General features: G+C 40.8%; 3 long non-coding RNA genes across 3 annotated transcripts in view; 2 read left to right on the top strand and 1 right to left on the bottom strand.

Moving 5' to 3' along the window:
- The window catches only part of LOC135303797 (uncharacterized), a 34,314-nt gene extending 26,303 nt beyond the window's left edge, over positions 1–8,011 (top strand). The window contains exons 7-9 of the long non-coding RNA XR_010365177.1: positions 2,543–2,593; positions 4,464–4,560; positions 4,777–8,011. This is a non-coding gene — a long non-coding RNA (uncharacterized LOC135303797). The remainder of the gene's footprint in view (positions 1–2,542; positions 2,594–4,463; positions 4,561–4,776) is intronic.
- Positions 1,111–17,822, bottom strand: part of LOC135303799 (uncharacterized) — a 16,887-nt gene continuing 175 nt past the window's right edge. Inside the window, exons 2-3 of the long non-coding RNA XR_010365179.1 lie at positions 3,267–3,463; positions 1,111–1,587 (exon numbers count right to left, since the gene is read on the bottom strand). This is a non-coding gene — a long non-coding RNA (uncharacterized LOC135303799). The remainder of the gene's footprint in view (positions 1,588–3,266; positions 3,464–17,822) is intronic.
- The window catches only part of LOC135303796 (uncharacterized), a 15,354-nt gene continuing 12,882 nt past the window's right edge, over positions 15,351–17,822 (top strand). Inside the window, exon 1 of the long non-coding RNA XR_010365176.1 lies at positions 15,351–17,608. This is a non-coding gene — a long non-coding RNA (uncharacterized LOC135303796). The remainder of the gene's footprint in view (positions 17,609–17,822) is intronic.

Here is a 17,822-nt window from a genome sequence, read left to right as displayed (position 1 = left end):
CTTGTATGATAAGTACTGGTAACATTTAATTGTATGTTTATTTTGGTTTTCAGCTCTGCTGCAGATTCACAGATAAAATGAGTTCAACATTATTCTCCATGCTTTTATCAAATACGTGTTTTCAGATTGATATATTTGGTTATAAAGATAATAATTTCAAGCATAAAACTGGTGGCTTTTTCCTGAATAGGACACTATTATTTGGTATATATATATAGCTAATTCACTACAAATTCTTTTTGTTTGAGAAAGATTTGGTAGATTTTCAAACACAAAATTCAGTGAAGAATTAGAAGACTGGTTAGTGAATTATTCTGTGACTTTTTAAAAAAGGATTTAGTATCCTTTTGTCCTTGCAATTGTCTGGTATGAAGATACTGCACACCTTAATAGAAAGGTGTGAAGGACTTTTGCATACTTCCTTTTCTCATTAAAATTAGCTAATTTGAAAATTAGGTTAAAAAGTCGGAGTGCTTTTAAGGCTCACAGTCAAGGTAGGTAAATAGGCCAAATAACTTCTTTTAACGTTGTCATGTCTTTCTTCTCTTTATTAATTAAGAATGTGAAAATAAAAGGTTGCTGAGTTGACATTGCTTCAGTCAAGGCTAAAAGCTACTAAGTGTGCCTGAAGATTCTCTAGGAAGCACAGCAACTTTGCAAAAAAAGCATACCTGGGGTGCAGGAACAGGCATCAAACAGCTCTGCAGCCTGTGGTGATAAATCCAACACCCCAAGACAGTTGGAACTTGCCTGTACAAGATCTGTTTATTTTGGCTTCAAGTGGAGGAGAGGATTTGTTCTCTTATATGTAAACATCCACAGATAACGGGATGTCAATGAATGTATTTCAATATTTACCTTTTAAAAATTAATCAAATTAACCACAGAAAAACATTAAGAGAGAAATATGACAAGTACCAGTAAGGTTCTTATGAACTACTCCCCTTCTTCCTTATGAACAGCAATGAGTAGTCAGAGTACCCAGGAAAGCTGCTCTGGCAAACTTGCCACTTCCATGTCAGGAATAAACACAGCCATGACCAGGTCAAGAAAACCCCCTGTGTGGGGAGAGGTTTTATGATGGCTTAGAGACACTAATGGGTAAAAAAAGGTGTCTGGTAAAGATAGGGAGCTGAATAATCCTCAAATGATCAGCATTTTGGTTCAGATAACAAGCTGAATAGTTTATCTGGAGTTTTCTGAATCTCACTGAGGTAAAGCTCAAGCAGCAATCTTTTGAAAGCAAGGTTTATTGTGACATTTTGAACTTCTGCTTCTGGTCCATTTAAAAATTAAACAAGTGCACAAACTAAATACTTCCTTTAAAAGAAGTGAATTCAATATGTTTTAGAGTTACCTGAGTTTTGAACTTGTTAAGTTCACATTTTGGATCATTTAATGCTTATTTTGAACCATTATCTGTCCTGTAAATAGTCGGGGAAATTTTTGTAACTACCTGGACAATACGTATATCAGATTCCAAACACAACAAGAGGTTAGCATTAAGTGGAGTTAGTAATGCAAAGTGCCACATCCTTTTACTTCTTTCTCCTTTGGGAGCTCTCTTATCCTTCAGACGATAAATAGCTGTGAGGGAAATAAAGGAAAAGAGAGAATGAGCAAATCAAAATAAATTTTGAGAAAACAAAACCAAACAAATCTGTCTTCCCTAATCAGACACTGTTTTCTTTTCACTCCACAAAATAGATAAACTGCCTGAGAAAATCAGGTTAAATGAAGAGCAGTGACATTGTGATAACTGTGGACGGAGACTTCAAACAAAGTGGTGAAGCTATGAGGGGAGGACACTTGGTGTTTTGCAGTAGAGAGAATGCAGTGTTGCTGAGTTAGGTTTTGGAGACCACATGAAATCCTTCAGCAGCTTTCTCTGCAGATTCTGCTTTTGCTGACTAAAAGTCATGCTATAACATCCTGGATGTGACGAATGTGAAACAGCAGTGAGCAGGAATGTCCAGTTCTCACTACAATACACAGCCTTGCTGCAGATGTGGAGTAGTTGCTTCTCCACTTGTAGATGATCTGGTATGGGTTGCGACGTCTCAGAGTTCTCTGGAGTGTTTGTTTGTCTTTCTGCCTTCTTTCAGCAATTTTAGAAAGGCTTATGATTTTAGCACAGGGCTTTTGGAAAGGCTCAGCTTCCTGAAAAAACCTCAAGAGGTAGATGAATTTTCAGAGGGAAATCTGGCTCTGTATCTTGCAGTGAGAGGTCACAGATACAGAGTGGTCTGTAAAATTTAGTTACTCAACTGACAGCTGTGTTGTCTTGAAATCCTCACCTCAACAGTAATGCCTGGGAGTCTGAAAAATATTGTAATTCTGCTTTTCAGTCCCTTTAATTTGCCTCTACTCATGGATGCCATCTCCTGAGTCCTGCCTGTGTCCTTCTGTCTGTCTTGCTCCCACTGAGGGAGTGCCTGAGCCTATCCTTCCCGCATGAATTAATTTCATTGCTTGAAATTACAACAGTGAGCTGCTTCATCTCAAAGAAACTTTGTTTTCTTTCTTTTTTTTTTTTTTTCAGAGTAATCTGAAATGACCAGAGGATCCATCCAGGGATGGAAGTGCTCTGAAGGTAGAAAAGTATGGTTTCAATTAATATTCAGCTTTGGCAGAGTCAAAATGTTTCACAAAAACACACTAATTTAGACAAGATTCAGGCTTTAAAGTTCAATTTTGGTTTTGGCCTGGGAGAAATATGGCATGGAAACCTGTGGGATTTTTCAAAAGAATATGAATAAAATTTTTAAATGTTTGAGAAAATTTTGGTTTCACTTTATCACAAAACAAAAGCAATGCTGGGGATTCAGAAATAGTGTGGAAACAAATTTGGCATTCCATAGCTATTTCCTTGAAATATAAACATGGAAACCAAAGAACACATCTGATACCTTGGTAGTATTGCTGTCTTCCAAACTCTTCCACTTCAGAAGTGTGACTGATCTGTAACACTTTAAATGGTAATAAAGTGTTGGGAATAAGATTTCTGTGTGGCCCCTGTGCCAGCATCAGATAAAAGATGCAATGCAGCTAATCTGTTCAAGTTTAATGAATGTCCTGCTGACTTTTAAGGGAGCTGGCTGCCTGACTACCCTCTGAGACTTTAAAAATCTCCTCCTATTTTTGTAGAATTTTGTCAGGAAACGAGATTGAGTGAGCCCATACAGAAAATGCCATTGCCGTTCCTACAGGTTTCCACAAGACATTTGACCCCTCCCCTCCCCTCCCTTTCTTTCTTCTTTTTATACCTCTCTGGAATGCAGATATTTTGGTTAATTTTCTCCAGCTGTCACAGAGTCTCACAGGAAAATGACCTTGCAGAGTGACCACTTCCCCTATTCCTTGACTTAAGTAGATTTTTTTTTCTTCAGAGCTTTCACCACATCATCCACATCACTGTCTGGTGTTTTTCATGAGTCAGGAAAAAAGAAAAAATTTCCATCCTCTAGAAAAAAAAAAAGGAGAACCAAATAAGATCAGTTTGGGTTGGTTTTATCAATTTGCTTCGGTATTTCAGAGCAGTTAGTGCAGCAGAAATTTAACATTACCCATTCCTACTAAAAGGTAGGGAGATATTAATATGTGGATATTTTTCTTCTGAGAATGATTTTTGTCACAAAATTACTTCCTTCATTTAGTAATGACAGTGGTCTCAGAAAGTTGGAGAGTCAGACCTCTTAGTTCTTTTGTTCTTTTCAGTATACAACTCAGAGGGGAAATTTTTATTTTAATTTTTTTAATTTAGTCTTCTGAAATAGTATTGGGGGGGGGGGAACAAACAGGAAAGCCCTGTATGGTAAATATTTATGGCTCAAGAAATATGTGAATATGTACATGAGATGCATATGTCTCAAAAGCTAATGGTTTATTAAGTATCAAGGACCTGTTGTTAAGCATGACTTTCTTCTTCCTTCAAGTTCCTCCTCTGTTTTTGGAAATACCTGGCTGGGGCTCATAAAACACCAAGGATTTCCAAGCACAACTTTTCTGCACTGTAACATCTCTTTATATCCTCTATCTTATGTTTTGGATGAGTATCCCAAAATCTTGGTGGTTTTTGTAGTAGTCTGAGAATTTTCCTCCGGAAAAATTGTAGTGAACATGTTCCTTTTGAGTGTCCTTGTGTTTACGTGAGTGCTTCATCAAGGCTGCCCAAGGTGAGCAGGTTGTAGCTGTGCCTCATTTCTCTAATCTTCCAAAGCTGGTAGTACCACATCTTATTTTTGTTATGTAGATTTTGCAATTGTTTCATTTCAGAATTTTGGAGCTGATTGCTTGGTACAAGCCCCAGAAATTTAGGTGTTTTGTAAAGAAATTCAAGATAGATTTTCATGGTTTGTGGTATTAAGTAGGCCATCTGGTATAAATATATGCCTGATAAAGGTCTAAAAGCAGGTTACTCTTGTGCAGTGACAATATTTTGGGCTTTTCTGTCCTGTGTGCAGAATATACACCTGGCAAAGTAATGACCTGACAGATTTGAAAGATTTGCAGCCCGAGGTGTAAAGAGCCAAGTGTGATTGTGGAGGTCATTGCAGCCTGGTATGTATCTCACGGAGTTTGGGTGGATGGGAGCTAGAAAATAACATTTCATCATGTCTCAAAGGCTTCCATGAAGGACCTGAATCAGGTTGAATTAAATGAGCAAAATCATGGTGTTACTGATGAGCACTTGGTTTATAACCCTATTGATAGTCATGCTGTTGTGTAAAAACTATAAATCCTTACTCTCTCTGTATATTTGTGCCTACATTGCAGGGATGCCTCAGCCTTAAATGGGATCATCCAGCTTGGAATGGGGCTGTGTATTCCTCCTCCTCATAGCTGCTAACATATGGGAAAAGCAGCTTTGAAGATGCCCTCCTCTGGATCCCAGGCAGGAGATTTCCAGCACTGCTGCCCAGGTTCTGTGCATGGGCAGATGTTCTGCTGATCCAGCTTACCCTTCCTGTCCACCCCAGCCACTTCACTCATGCCCTAAAACCTGCAGCTGGAAGGAGGTTCTGCCAAAAGAGATGGCAAATCCGAGGAAGTGGAAGAGAAGAGGGATGGTGGCACAATCTCTGGAGGAATGTGACAGGTCACAAACTCCCAGCTGGAAGTAGCCATGGCCTGGGCTGTGCATCCAACTGTGCTCTTGCACGTGCTCAGCCATATGCTGGTCCCACTCACTGGTGATCCCATCTCAGCTGGGAATACACTTTTGGAGCAGCACTCCAAGCTGGGAGCCTGAAAGCTGAAGTGGCCATCTTGACTATATTGTAACTTGGGAATAAGGGAGTAGGAAAATTGCCTCAAAATTGCGTGCAACATTCCTTCTCTTGTATGTATGCTGAAAGGCTCGACTTTGTGAGCAATCCCATCTATTTCAGTGGAAATTCTTCCAGAATAAGTTTTGGCTGAGATTAGAAAAAATGATGGCATCTTTTCCTAAATTATTCTCTTTTGCCAGAGTTGAATTTTTACAGCTAAGACCTTTGGAATTTAAGAAATCTGATAAATGGTTTTCTCAAGTCTTTCTAATCTCAATCACAGCGGTAAAGGTGAATGGTTCTAATGGTATAATAATCTTGTATTCATGCCTTCTTTCAAATGATTGCTTTGCACAGGATGGAAAACACTAATAATAATAATAATAATAATAATAATAATAACAACAACAACATTCATGATATGAATAATTGATGTAATATCTATTTTCTTGGAATTAGCACCTGTCAGATAGTATGGTTTGATTACTTTGCTTGACCTCTCAGAGAGACACAAAATTTCCAACTTGCTAATTTTTTTAAAGATCTGCCAATATGAAAACAAGTGATCTTAGTAAATTGTTTCGCCTGGAAGGTGACCGCCATGTTTATGATATTAAAATGAGTTCTTTCTACCTGCTATAGACATATAATTACATAAACATCTCCCTATTAACTTAGATGGATTCTTTACATTTTAAACTCTGGAAATTCTAGGTGGAAAAGAGGGATGAACCAGAGAATTAATCCTATATTCCAGCTGATCAGTGTTTCCTCACATGTATCTGTTTCACAAAAAGACATGTTTAGCCTTAGCTGGGCTCAGGTCTCACTGGGTTTAAACATGCACTGGTTAAGGATGCTTTCTTACATGCTATTGCACTGAAATGCACTTGATTTGCCAGCTACATCCCTCCTTTGCACAGAGGTGATTTCTGCAGGCATCTGTAAAGGCAAGGGAAGCTGAGGTCTTTAGAGCAGCCCCTACCTCCAGAATGGATTTAGATATCTGTGGTACAAAGTGCAGTCTTCTTCCAGTGCCGAAGCTTTTTCCTATCAAAATTAACTTAATCTAGCATAAAGGGACTGCAGGCTTCTTTCATAGTCTATGTGAAAATAATAAATTACTTATTAGGGTATTTTTGCACTGTCCCTTTTTCCCCCTGTCTTTACCATCTGACCATTCTCTCTAAAACCAAGGCTGCACAAATGCAGGAGAAGTTGCTTTATTTTGAAGGGGGAGAATCAAAGGTGTCGAGAGTGGCTGGGCCATTTTCCTGTCGGTCTCCTGCATTTAGACTCCTTTCAGCTTGGTTTTTGGTGACAAACTGCACAGCTGCAATGCCTTACATTTACCAGCCTGCATATATGAAGGATGTGTAATGTTAACTAAGCTCTTTCCCCTCCCTCATGGAAGACCACCCTGCCTGCAAAATCTCCAGAGGAAAGCACGGCATGTCCTGATCAGAAACTGCCTTTGCTGGCAGAAGTACAGTATGTTGCATTAACCAAAACAGCATTTTTAAAAACATTTTTCATGGTGGCTGCTTTCTATTTAAATATCCATTTTGCTTGTGTAAACGGATCTCATTTGGCCTTTACATCCCAACATCTCAGGACTATCTGAAAACCTTGTTAACATTTAGCATTGGAAATCATTTCAAGCCTTGCACAAAATCCTCAAAACCTGATCTGCTCAGGGCAGGAAAAGGTCTGGATTCTCCTTTGCAGTTCTCTAGACAGCAATTTTTTCTGGGACAACCTTTCTGGTGATGCCAGTTTTCCCTAATCTCTCCTTACCACTGAGAGGGCAGTTTTTTATTGGGTGGGAGCTGTTGTTAAGCAAAAGTCACTTTCAAAACTTGCTTTGCTTCTCTTACATTGGTTTGTCAGTGCCTTCACTTGTTGCTGTATATTTCCCAACTGTGAATTTATCACTTGTCTCCTAAACAGCAGGTAATACAGCCCCAAATTTCTCCCCAAATTTCAGCCCCAAATTTCTCCCCAAAACCTGCATTTACCATGGCAATGAATGACATTGTGCTGGACACAGTCACTCACTGGCTGTGAATACAACTGTGACAAGATCCTTTGGTCTCTAATTGGACACTGAAAGGGGAGACCTGGGCTAATTGAGTCCAGAGGAGTCACTTTTCATTTGGGCACAGCTGCATTTAGAACCTGGCCCTGGGAAACTCATATTGACACCACCAGCATATCTGAGAATATAACAAACATACCTGAACAGTATCCTTCTTGTTCCTGCTAAAATCATGGATATGAGGCTTCTTGCTTCAACTGTTCCTCTATATACATGTCAGCACAGCATAAAATACACTGTCTAGACGGGCTACTTGAACTTGCAAGGTGCAAGATTTGTAGAACTAAAACCCTTCTCTCTTCAACGCCATTTCAGCGGTGTAATTTCACTCAAAACAAATAAAACAAACCCTGGTTTACCTCTGAATAACCTCAGGGACGCTTGGCTAATCTCAGGGTGTTGGGTTGAATCCTATGTTAGGAAACTAAAACTTGAATTGGTGTTTTCTGACAAGCGATTTACTCATCAGAAAGGTCTGGGCTGTAGTGACAGTGGTGACAATGAGCTGCTTCTTTGCTGTGTCCCAGTTTTCTCAAGTGTGTGATGGTTGTAATTAAGTTAATTTACCTGTCGTGGATACTGTGACGAGTAAATTGCAGGAGGGCTCATGAAGGGGTATTGTATGTGTGGTTCTAGATGTGAAGTCTCCAGGTTTAGACAGCTACTTTTGTAGGTCCCAGGAGGAGTGTCTATCTTTTCCTGCCCACCATTCCTTCATTCCAGGGTGCATGGAGTAGTGGCCATCCTACATCAAAACCTTGACTTTTTTGTGCATTTGTCCGAGGTTTTTCTATGGTGAGAGGCAGCACTTTCATCTCTCTAATTCTAAAATCCTTTTCTGCAAGAAAGGTGAATATTGCTTTTTGCAATTTGCAGATGAAAAGACTGAGCAAGGAGGTCAAATCCCATGGTTTAATAACAGACAGAGATAAGAGGCATGTGAACAATATGGATGAGCAGAAATTTCAGGCCTCTGGAAGGGTTGAGGCTCACCTTGCAAATTCACCTCAAGGCTGAACATTGCATTCCTGTGCATCCAGAAGTATCTGCTTCCTTGTGTGTCTCCTTATAACCTGATATAAATCCTCGCAAAGCCAAATGCAGATGTCATTATGGTAATAATGTTATGGGACTTTATTAGAGCACATTTTCCATCCTGATTCTAACCCACTCCAATGTCCTTGGAATATTACCCCATATTTTCTTTCTTGTGTATCGTGTCCCTCTCTTCCTGTGAGATTTAGGAGCAGTTTTTGGATATAGAGGAAGTAGCTGGCATCCTCACCTTACACTTCCACTAACTTATATCTTCACTGGGAGTGGAAAGACCAAAATCTGCCAAGTTTCTTGAAAATTTCTGGACTATGAGGATTTTGGATTTTCAGTGGTGGTGGTGGTGATTCTCAGAAAGGCATCGCACAGGTAACCTCCATGTCTTTCTGTGTGCAAAGCTCAAGAGATTTTTTTCCACTTTGGTAGGAAAAAAATCATATGTATTTATTTCATCTACTTCCTGTGGTAATGTTGTGTACCAATGAAGCTAAAGAGAGTCAGAGCTGGGATGACTTTCATTCACTTGGCACAGTCTGTTAGATCCCATACATTTACCCCCTCAAAGGTCTTTGTGTTTCCTTGTGTTTTGATAAAATGTCTGATACGCTGTTAAATTGCTGGGAAAGTTAGGAATAACATTAATTTAACGAGGGAGTTAGATTAAAAAATACACCATAGAGCTGGACTGCTGCTTTTTTAAGTGCTTGGCATTCCTAATGCTGGGTCTTGGTTTCTGTAGACATGCAGCATATGAATCAGAGAGAACCCACCCTGTGCTTTGGCATAACTCTTAAAGCACTGACAGTTCCTCTTTCTTCGGCAGTAATTAAACAAGTAAAAACTGGTTAGTTTGGTTAGCAAATATAAATGTGGAAAATATTCACAAATACATATCACTGGGCGTGTGTGCCTAAGGAATCTGGATGAGCTGTGGTTGGAGTCTCTTTTCCCACATTCTTACAACAAAGGTGCTTTATCCAACAAAGCAATCTGGCCAAGGTCTTTTATTTCAGCTAATTCATGTTCTCTTTTTCCTTTGTAAGGGTTGGAGGTTTGCTGATAGCGCAGTTCAGTGCAGCCCATGAGGACAGGAGGCACTGCTGGGGATGGGACTCTGCAGGCGGAAAAATCAGGTAAAACCAGAATGAGACAGCCCCTAAAACTAAGGCCAAACATATCCTTAATTTTTTTTTTTTTCCCTGCTTACTTGACTCTCCCAGTAAGCCTGGCTACCACAGCTCATGGTTTGGGTGCATTTGTAACTATGAGAAGGTGCCCCTTATTAAAATCGGTCTTGGAGTGAATAACCATGGTGGTGTCCATGTGTTCGTGGTGGCACAGAGGCGGGGTGTGCTCAGGCTGCAGGGACAGGCACCTTTCAAAACACAGCTCAAACGAGTGCAGTCAGACCCCAAGTGGCTGCTTAAACACTTCAACCTTTTGGGAGGAAGCCTGAGCTAAGGATTAGCAGAGTTTCAGGGTGCTTAAGGAGGACTTCTTGGAGCCTCCATTCACAGTCATGGGACAAAACCACTCTCTTTGCCTCAGTGACTCCTCTATGAAATGGGAATAAACAAACCACAGTTTATAAATCCAGAAATCCTTCATGAGATGACATTTAGTGCTCACCTTCGCTACCCACTTTCTAGTGCAAATTACAGAGCTTCCTTGGATTAGCTCCTGTCAGAAATATTTAGGAGCAATATATTTTACTGGTTTTAGCATTTCTGCTTGAACAGTAGAGAAGCTGACAATATCTAAAGTAATAATGGGCATAACCCTGTTCTAAAAGAGGCAGCCTGTGACACAATATAATTAATATAATATATTAATATAATTAATATAAATATAATTAATATAATATCCCAGCTGTCAATACTGAGGTTAGGAGACAGGACCTAATACTTAATAATTGAAATGTAGGCTTTTTAGTCTAGTGGTGTTTCATTTCTAGTTCCAGGAATACCTATGGCAGTTGCATTGATGAATTGCCTGTTGCTTTTTCTGTTTCCCACATTTATTTTCCCCTAACCTTCTCCTTGTTAGGTTGATAGTGCACTTTCCTGATTTTGTACTTTTCAGTTCATCTCACAGCTCTTTTCCGAACCTCTGCTCTCCAAAACCATTGGTACCACTGGCACCTTATCCATCCATGCACAAGTTCTAGGAATCCTGCCTGGGTCAGGCACAGGAATGGGAATGACAGAGGTGAATGAAGTTGCTCATCACACTGGCAGGAAAATCTTGTTAGGCTGCTTACCCAGTAATTAAAAAGTTAAAAGTTTGTAGAATTCATCAGGCTTTAAACCTCATAGTCCTAGACTGAGTGACTTTTTTTTTTTTTTTTTAGCAAAGTAGCTTCAGTTTATCCCCTTAGGCTATTTGATTTTTCTTAAATTACCCAATTCATATTTGCCTCCCACAGGGTTCTCTTTTCTCACTCCTGTTTATTACATGCTGAGTTGCCTCCCCTCTAATTTACCCTCATGGTGCAAGTCTATTGACTAAAGAGGAGAAATTCCTGCTTTATACCAAAATAAGCAAAAGCAGAATTGGTGCCAGCTTTTAACTTTGGTGAGGAAAGCTTACTTTTCTTTGCCTGGAATCATCCAGCGATACCACAACTGGGAGCTATGTCCAGACATCTAAATATAACAAATATTTCTGGGTTTGCATATTACACTTTCCTGCTCCTCAGATTCATGCTGGGAGGAGGAAGATTAGGAAAGAAAATGTATGCATGAATATTTCAGCAATCAGTTGTGTTAGGAAGGAAAAAATGTAGAAAGCAGATGACTGATTCATGGTGATTTAGTTGAAAACGTTGTAGCTTTTAAACATTGCCTCAGTGTGGTCGGGGTGCTTATGGTAAATACATTTCACACCAGATGTGGCCTCAGCCATACACGACTCAGAATTTCCCTGCACACAGTAACTGCCAGTTCTGGGAGCCTGAGGATCCCTAGGTTTCAGAAAGACTGTTCTTGTTGTAGCTGTTCTGCCCAAGGGGTGCCAGCAAAATGAGCACAGGGGTTGGGGAGGCTGCTGACCCCTAAAAATCTCAGGCTTCAAATAGTCCATAAAACATAGATGCCAGTGTTCTGCTCCCAGGAGCTGAATAATGCCTTTTGTTCCCAAACCTCATGTCTCTGCACTTGGAGGAGCAGGAACCATTAGAAGATGTGATCTTCCATCGACCCCACAACATGCAAGCTTAGCAGAAGCAGAAGGGCCCATAGGACATTTTTCTTTCTGGAAATTAAAAAAAAAAACGACGATAATACATACATTGGCTGTGTGCAAAAGTAGAATGGGGACTCCAGCTGAAAAGATATCGACTGCCTACTATGCTTCTGTGAAATCCCTGCAAGTGATTTGGACCAGAAAAACATATATTATTATTTCTGCCATTCACCCAGTGCCATATATCTGCATGAGTTCTAAAAAGAATTCAAAGAAGTAAAAAAAAAAAAAAAATTATATATATATATAATTTTTTTTAAAAAGGCAATTGTTGATGAGTTGGATGTAGATATGGAGTTATAGCAAGATGCTGAGTATACAGAAAATTCTGATCCATTAGTATCAGCAGAGTGTTTTGCCAAGGGTGTATTGCTTTTGGACTGTAGCTGGAATTAGGCTTGAATGGGGCTAACATGGAGCTGCTCTCGTGCACATGAATGGGCAGCTCCAGTGGGACCTGAGGAGGAGTCTGTGTGGAGCTGCTGCTGCTGCAAATGTGGGGTTCATTCAGGGCATCTGCACAAAACTCATTTAAATGCTAGCAATGCAAGAATCTGAGGAATAAAGGAGTATTGTTTCATAATATTTAGCATATAAATCCCACTTTTTCTCCCAGTAGGACTGAGTTTCTGGCAGTGCCATCCTCCCTGGGCTGTCCCAAGCTGCAGTCAGGTGTGGCATTGCAGGATGCTCTGCAGAGCTGACGTGGCTTTTGCAGCAGGAAAGCTGCAACACCTTGGGCTTTGGGTGAGACACAAATGGTATTCCTACCTGAAACCAGGAGCAATCATTTGCCTCTTTGCCAGCTGAAGCCTGTGTTGCTCTGACCTCATTGCTTTGAGCACTTAGACCGAGGTTGCAGCCAGTCTGAGATCCCTGCCTGTGTTGCAGCTGCGCCTTGCTGTTACTGAGTGGATAGTCCAGAGGCTTTGCATCATTCCGTGGCAAGAGTCCGGCCCAAACCTAGATGTGAGCCTTGGCTGCCCAGGTCCCAAAGAGCCAAAATTGTGTTGCCGAGTCTTCACAAAGCCATAGGAATGAAAGGATTTAATCATGTCTGGATGCAATTTTGGGTAACTGAGTAATTGACGTAATACTGGTCACAATATGTTGGCTGGTGAAGACCACAATAAACTGTGCATGTCAGCTAATCGTGATTAAACACTGATGAGGCCAGGCTAAAACTGACATGTGCTGAATGCTATTTGTTCTTGTCTACACCGATTCACATCGCATTCAGTGCAGCACAATATAGATAAGCCCTTTGGGGAAAGTGCAGCTCTGGTCAGGCCTCAGTGTTCCCTGACTGGCCAACAGCTGCTCCAAGCAGGTTTATAAAGGGACCACTTACCCATCCTTTGATGGAGAGATAAGCCACTGTAATGTAATTACAACCAGGGAGATGGGAGAGGGGAAAGAAAAAAATATGCCAATCATGAAGGGGGTACATGGAGAGCCTCAGATTCCTTCCAACCTAAACATTGTGGCAAGGAAAGAAGTCTTAATTAGGAAACGTGTAGGCATAGAACAGGAGCCCATCCTAAATGAATTGGGGTGTGATGAGCATAAAGAAAATGCTTTTTAAAAAGATCTTTGACTCCCACTGAGTGCTTGTTTCTTAGACTTCCTTGCCTAATAATGTCAGCATTTAAATGGCCCCAACTCCCAAATAACAAGGCTTTGAAGTTAACACCTCATTGAGGTATAGAGTTCATACGTTTTCTATTCCTATTATTTGGCTAGAAACCGTTTTCTGCATGGCTAGCTTAATAGGGCAACAGAATATTAAGTTGTATAGGGATTGAGAAAGCTATTCACACAAAGGAAAGAGCTACAGACTTCATGTATTTGAACAGAACCTGACAATTAAGAGAAAAGAGCAAAAGTCTGGGAAGTGCCCCTAATCACATAATTGCATGAAATTTTTTCATACCTGTGATATTTCCAGTGGCCAGGCACAATCACAAGGGATTTTTGGCTTGGACTGTGTTAGGGAGTCACAGTTGTAATTAAGAGAGGAGACAAGGTGGTTTTTCTGTCCTGCCAAAGTTTTAAAGCTTCAGAGAGTATTCCTTTCTTTAGCAGGACAGAATCAAGATGGCTTGGGTTTTTTTCACTGAAAAAGGCAAAAGGGTTTTGAAAAGTGATCTTGTGCTTGTTGGACCAGCTACTTAGGGAATGGGTGATCCAGACTCAAGTTTCCCTCTGTTGTTTTCCACCATTACAGAGGAATACCTCAGCCACCAGGCTATCACCTATTTTAGAAACTTTTTCATTTGGTTTCAGCCCCAGCAACCTGCAGATCTCTAAAAGTGACTTTTCCAAACAGCATCTTCTCAAATACACCAAAAAAAAGTTTTTTCATTGATTTGCATTTCTGGACCAATTGTCTCCATTTCTGGTAACTCACTGTGGCAGTGCAATTATCCCTGCCCCAAAACAGCTATTCTAAGTCAGAGTTATCTGTACCATAGAAAAGCCCAGAGCCTGCAGTTAAAGACAGGGCTCTTTGGTATTTGCTGCCATATGGCAGATGTTTTCTTACTCTGAAAAATTCATGAATAATTTGAACGGCGCAATGGAGAGAGTAAATGATGTTATTAAGCTCATTTTCAGGGGTAGGAGGCTGAACCATAATCACATTTCACCAAGGCCATTTAGGAAACTTTGCAGTGCCAGAATTAAACTGAATTGATGAGATGTAGCAGGCTTTGACCATAAATAAAGGTGTCCTCTAAGTACACCTTTACAGAGCATAAATTAGGTATTAGAATGATTACAGAAGTTGAAATGGTTTAGAAAAGATCCTCCTGTTTCAGTGCTCAGCTGAATAACAGCTCCTACTTTTTTTTTAATTTCCTATGGTTTTTACAGTTTAGAAAATGCTGGTGATAAAATCGTCTTGTGTTTGGGATTCAGGAGATTTCTGGTCATTTGTGTCACTCTTTCACTGACACAGGCAAAGCTTATGCTTCAGTTATTTCTCTGAATATAGATATAAAACCATCTACCTCTTCCAGGCTTCAGGATTCCACCTTCATTCCTACCTGGTACAATTATTTCACATCTATTTCACTGCAAATACCACAGCATAAGCCACATTGGGCATTTGGCAACAAGCAACTGGCATCCATGATTAAATTAGACAATTATTCTGTGTGTGCAACCAGAAGAATCTTCTGCAAAAATCTCTTATTTGACTCTGTGAGCCCTCTCAGGGCTTGGGAAGCAGATTGAAGGCAATCTCATGTGTTTATATTAACTTGCTGCTGAGGATGAATCACAGTTTCCACACAAATCCACTGAAGTGTTAATAGCACCTGTTCATTTTATAACAACTTATGGTTTTAAAAATGGATGAATGGAGAGGCAAAACATCCCCATCACCCTGGTGGTCCTGTGTCCAAATGCCACATTGTGCTGAAGAGGAATACTTTTTTTTATGCTGCTTCTTTAAGGAAAAAACACCCTGTTGCATGTGTAATCCTTGTTCCTTAAGCACTGTGTCCTTCTACGGTGTAAAATCACAGTGACAATAATTGCTTTGAGAAACAAAAGAGTCAGATTCCTCCTCTGCTGTCTTACAAAGTGGGAGATTGACAGAGTAGGCAGCCCAGGTGCCTAAAGGCTCTGTCCCCTCCACCAGCTGAAAACTTCAGGTTCTCAAAATCCCTGTTTATCTGCACGCAGACTTAAACTGCTGAGAGAGTTTAGGTCCCTTCAGCCCATAGCCCACTGGGCTGATCTTTAGTTTGGGAAGCAGGAGATGTATTTCGAAAAAGAGCTGTGTGTAACCTGGTAGTGATGGCATTTACTGGGGAGGGGGCACGCACTGGTTCCAGTCGCTACACCAAGGACTTGAAAAGATGCAATTGTTGGGTAACAGGGAGAAGTTCTCTCTCCATCCCAGTAGAGAGTGAGAGAGATTCTAGATGTAATTTTGTTCAGCAGCTTGGACATATCTGTGATGGGAAAGACGAGGTCCTCAGCCTCTCCATCAGTTCCTGTGAGAAATATAAGCCATGGCATTGTGTCATGAGGAGGGACTGGGCTCCCAGCTTAGTGTCAGGGACAGCTACTCCTGCCAGTGATGCCTCCTTTTAATTATCTCCTGCACTTAATATGACTGATGTTCCCATGCGCAGTGTGACAACTTCTCCCTTGGCTGGCACAGGGAAGTTGAAGAGTGACAGTGTTGGCACTGGCACTGCAAGAAAATGCAGTAAAAATAGAAGCATGGGAGCTTTAATAATCTCTATGTATTCCAGGGTGTAAAAAAAAATTACTTAAAGGTGGGAATAAAATCTGGCTTGCATCTCCTGTATCAGAGGCACAGGTTACCTTCTCCAGCAGCCAAGTGCTCCCTCCCTCTCCAGCCCTGACCCCAGTCACTGTCTCATGCAGGTCCTGCTTTCCTCTGGCCACGCTGAGGCAATTTAACCCGCTAATCTTGTGGAAGACTATATTTTGATGGATCAGTTTTTCATTGGGTTTGTGATTAGAGGCTCTCACTATCCAGTCAAATAAGCTTTAGAGCTGAGGGGAGGGACTGGAGCAAGAGGAAATAAGGAGGAAGCAGTAAAGGGAGAATTGTCCCCTCCTGGCAGTAGGGATGCTTTAGATTAGCTCAGCCATATCATCTGTCTGGACTGTGAGAGTAAATTCTGCTCTGTTTTCTGTTATTGCTTGCTTTATGCTTTGTTTGTTTTGGTTTTTGATAGGAAGAAATGTAGCTGTATATATTTGGGAGAGGGTTTTGGGCAAACATCCTGGTCTGACATCTGTTCAGAGCAGCTTGGACAGGAATTTCTAGACCCCCAACCCCCCCAAAATTTGGATTTAAATGCTTCCCTGTCCAGCACATCACAATTGCCAGCGGCCCCCAGGCTATTTCAAGAACACTGAGATGTTTAATTCAGCCCAGGCTCTGTGCAGGTCACCCTGCTTGTGGCTTCTTCCCACGGTGCCAGCTACTGCTCCCAGTCCCTTTGAGGAGTAGCTCTAGGTCACACAGAAAACCAGGGCAAAGCCAGGAGTGACATTCTCCTTTCCTGTGTTACAGTCTAGTATCTTAATTATTATTTCAGTTCTTCCTGTTCAGTGTGAGGGTCCCTCCCCTCCTCTCCCATATTAGTGTGTTTCTTTTAAGTGTCAGCAACAGAGGAAAATCATCTGCGGAAATTCAGCTCTAGGGAAAAAAAGGGGGGAAAAAAGCTGTTATAGGCATTCATTCATTCATATTTAAGAATGAATTTTCTTCAGCTGTGCTGTGACCTCACTTATACTGTCAGGAGAACTGTTAGATGAAGAATGTTAGAGCATCCTTTTTAAGTTGCCTTGTAAAGTTTTGGGGTCTTGCTAACAACATTATTTTTTTCAGCCAAAGAATGGAAGGATGTTTAAAATATTTCATCATCAGAGTCCTTGTGGTCTGCAGGAAAAAATTATCCCAGCTATTACTATCTGTGTGAATATAATATTTCCCTCATTTCAGCTTATTTTTCTTATGTCTGCCTTGTTTTGGGGAACCTAATCTGAATAGGCAGACTGTGATTTGTGATATTTGTGTCAGAGGATCAGGCCCTGAAGTTCGTTGCTTCTGAACTATTAAGCTATAACTGTGGAAAGGTGCCACCCAAATATAAGAGAGGAATCTTGTCAGTCTTCCTGTTGTAGAATTTTGTTCTTTTATCTTGATTTAAAATGTTTCGATATAAAATTCTCCTGTGTTCTTATTTCTTAAAAGCTTCTCTAATAACAGCACTTGGCTTGTGCTCCCCACCTCAAACCCATGGAAAACAGCAAACCTGCCATCGTATTTAATGTGCTTCCAGAATTTCTTGATCAGAGCTTAACTGCTGTAGGATAACAGCAACAACCACCACCATCACCACCAAATAATGAGAACCAAATAAGCCAGAGCACTGCAGGGACCTTACATGTGGTGGGTTTTGTGAAGAGAATTAACATGAAAGAGGGTTCACTCTGGGGGTAGAGGTCAGGGCAGATAAACTCCTGTGTTCTGATACATTTCCTTAAAGTGGGAAGTGCTTTAGAGAGCGGGGCTGTGGGAAGAAGCTGTCAGCAATGGGGTGGTCAGCGGTGTCAAGGGTGGTGGCCTATGTTTTTCTTCTGTTGCAGCCTTTCATCCTCCATCT

Source organism: Passer domesticus, chromosome 6 (assembly GCF_036417665.1).
Source record: "Passer domesticus isolate bPasDom1 chromosome 6, bPasDom1.hap1, whole genome shotgun sequence".
NCBI classification, from domain to species: domain Eukaryota; kingdom Metazoa; phylum Chordata; class Aves; order Passeriformes; family Passeridae; genus Passer; species Passer domesticus.
This window is presented reverse-complemented; position numbering and strand designations above follow the sequence as displayed.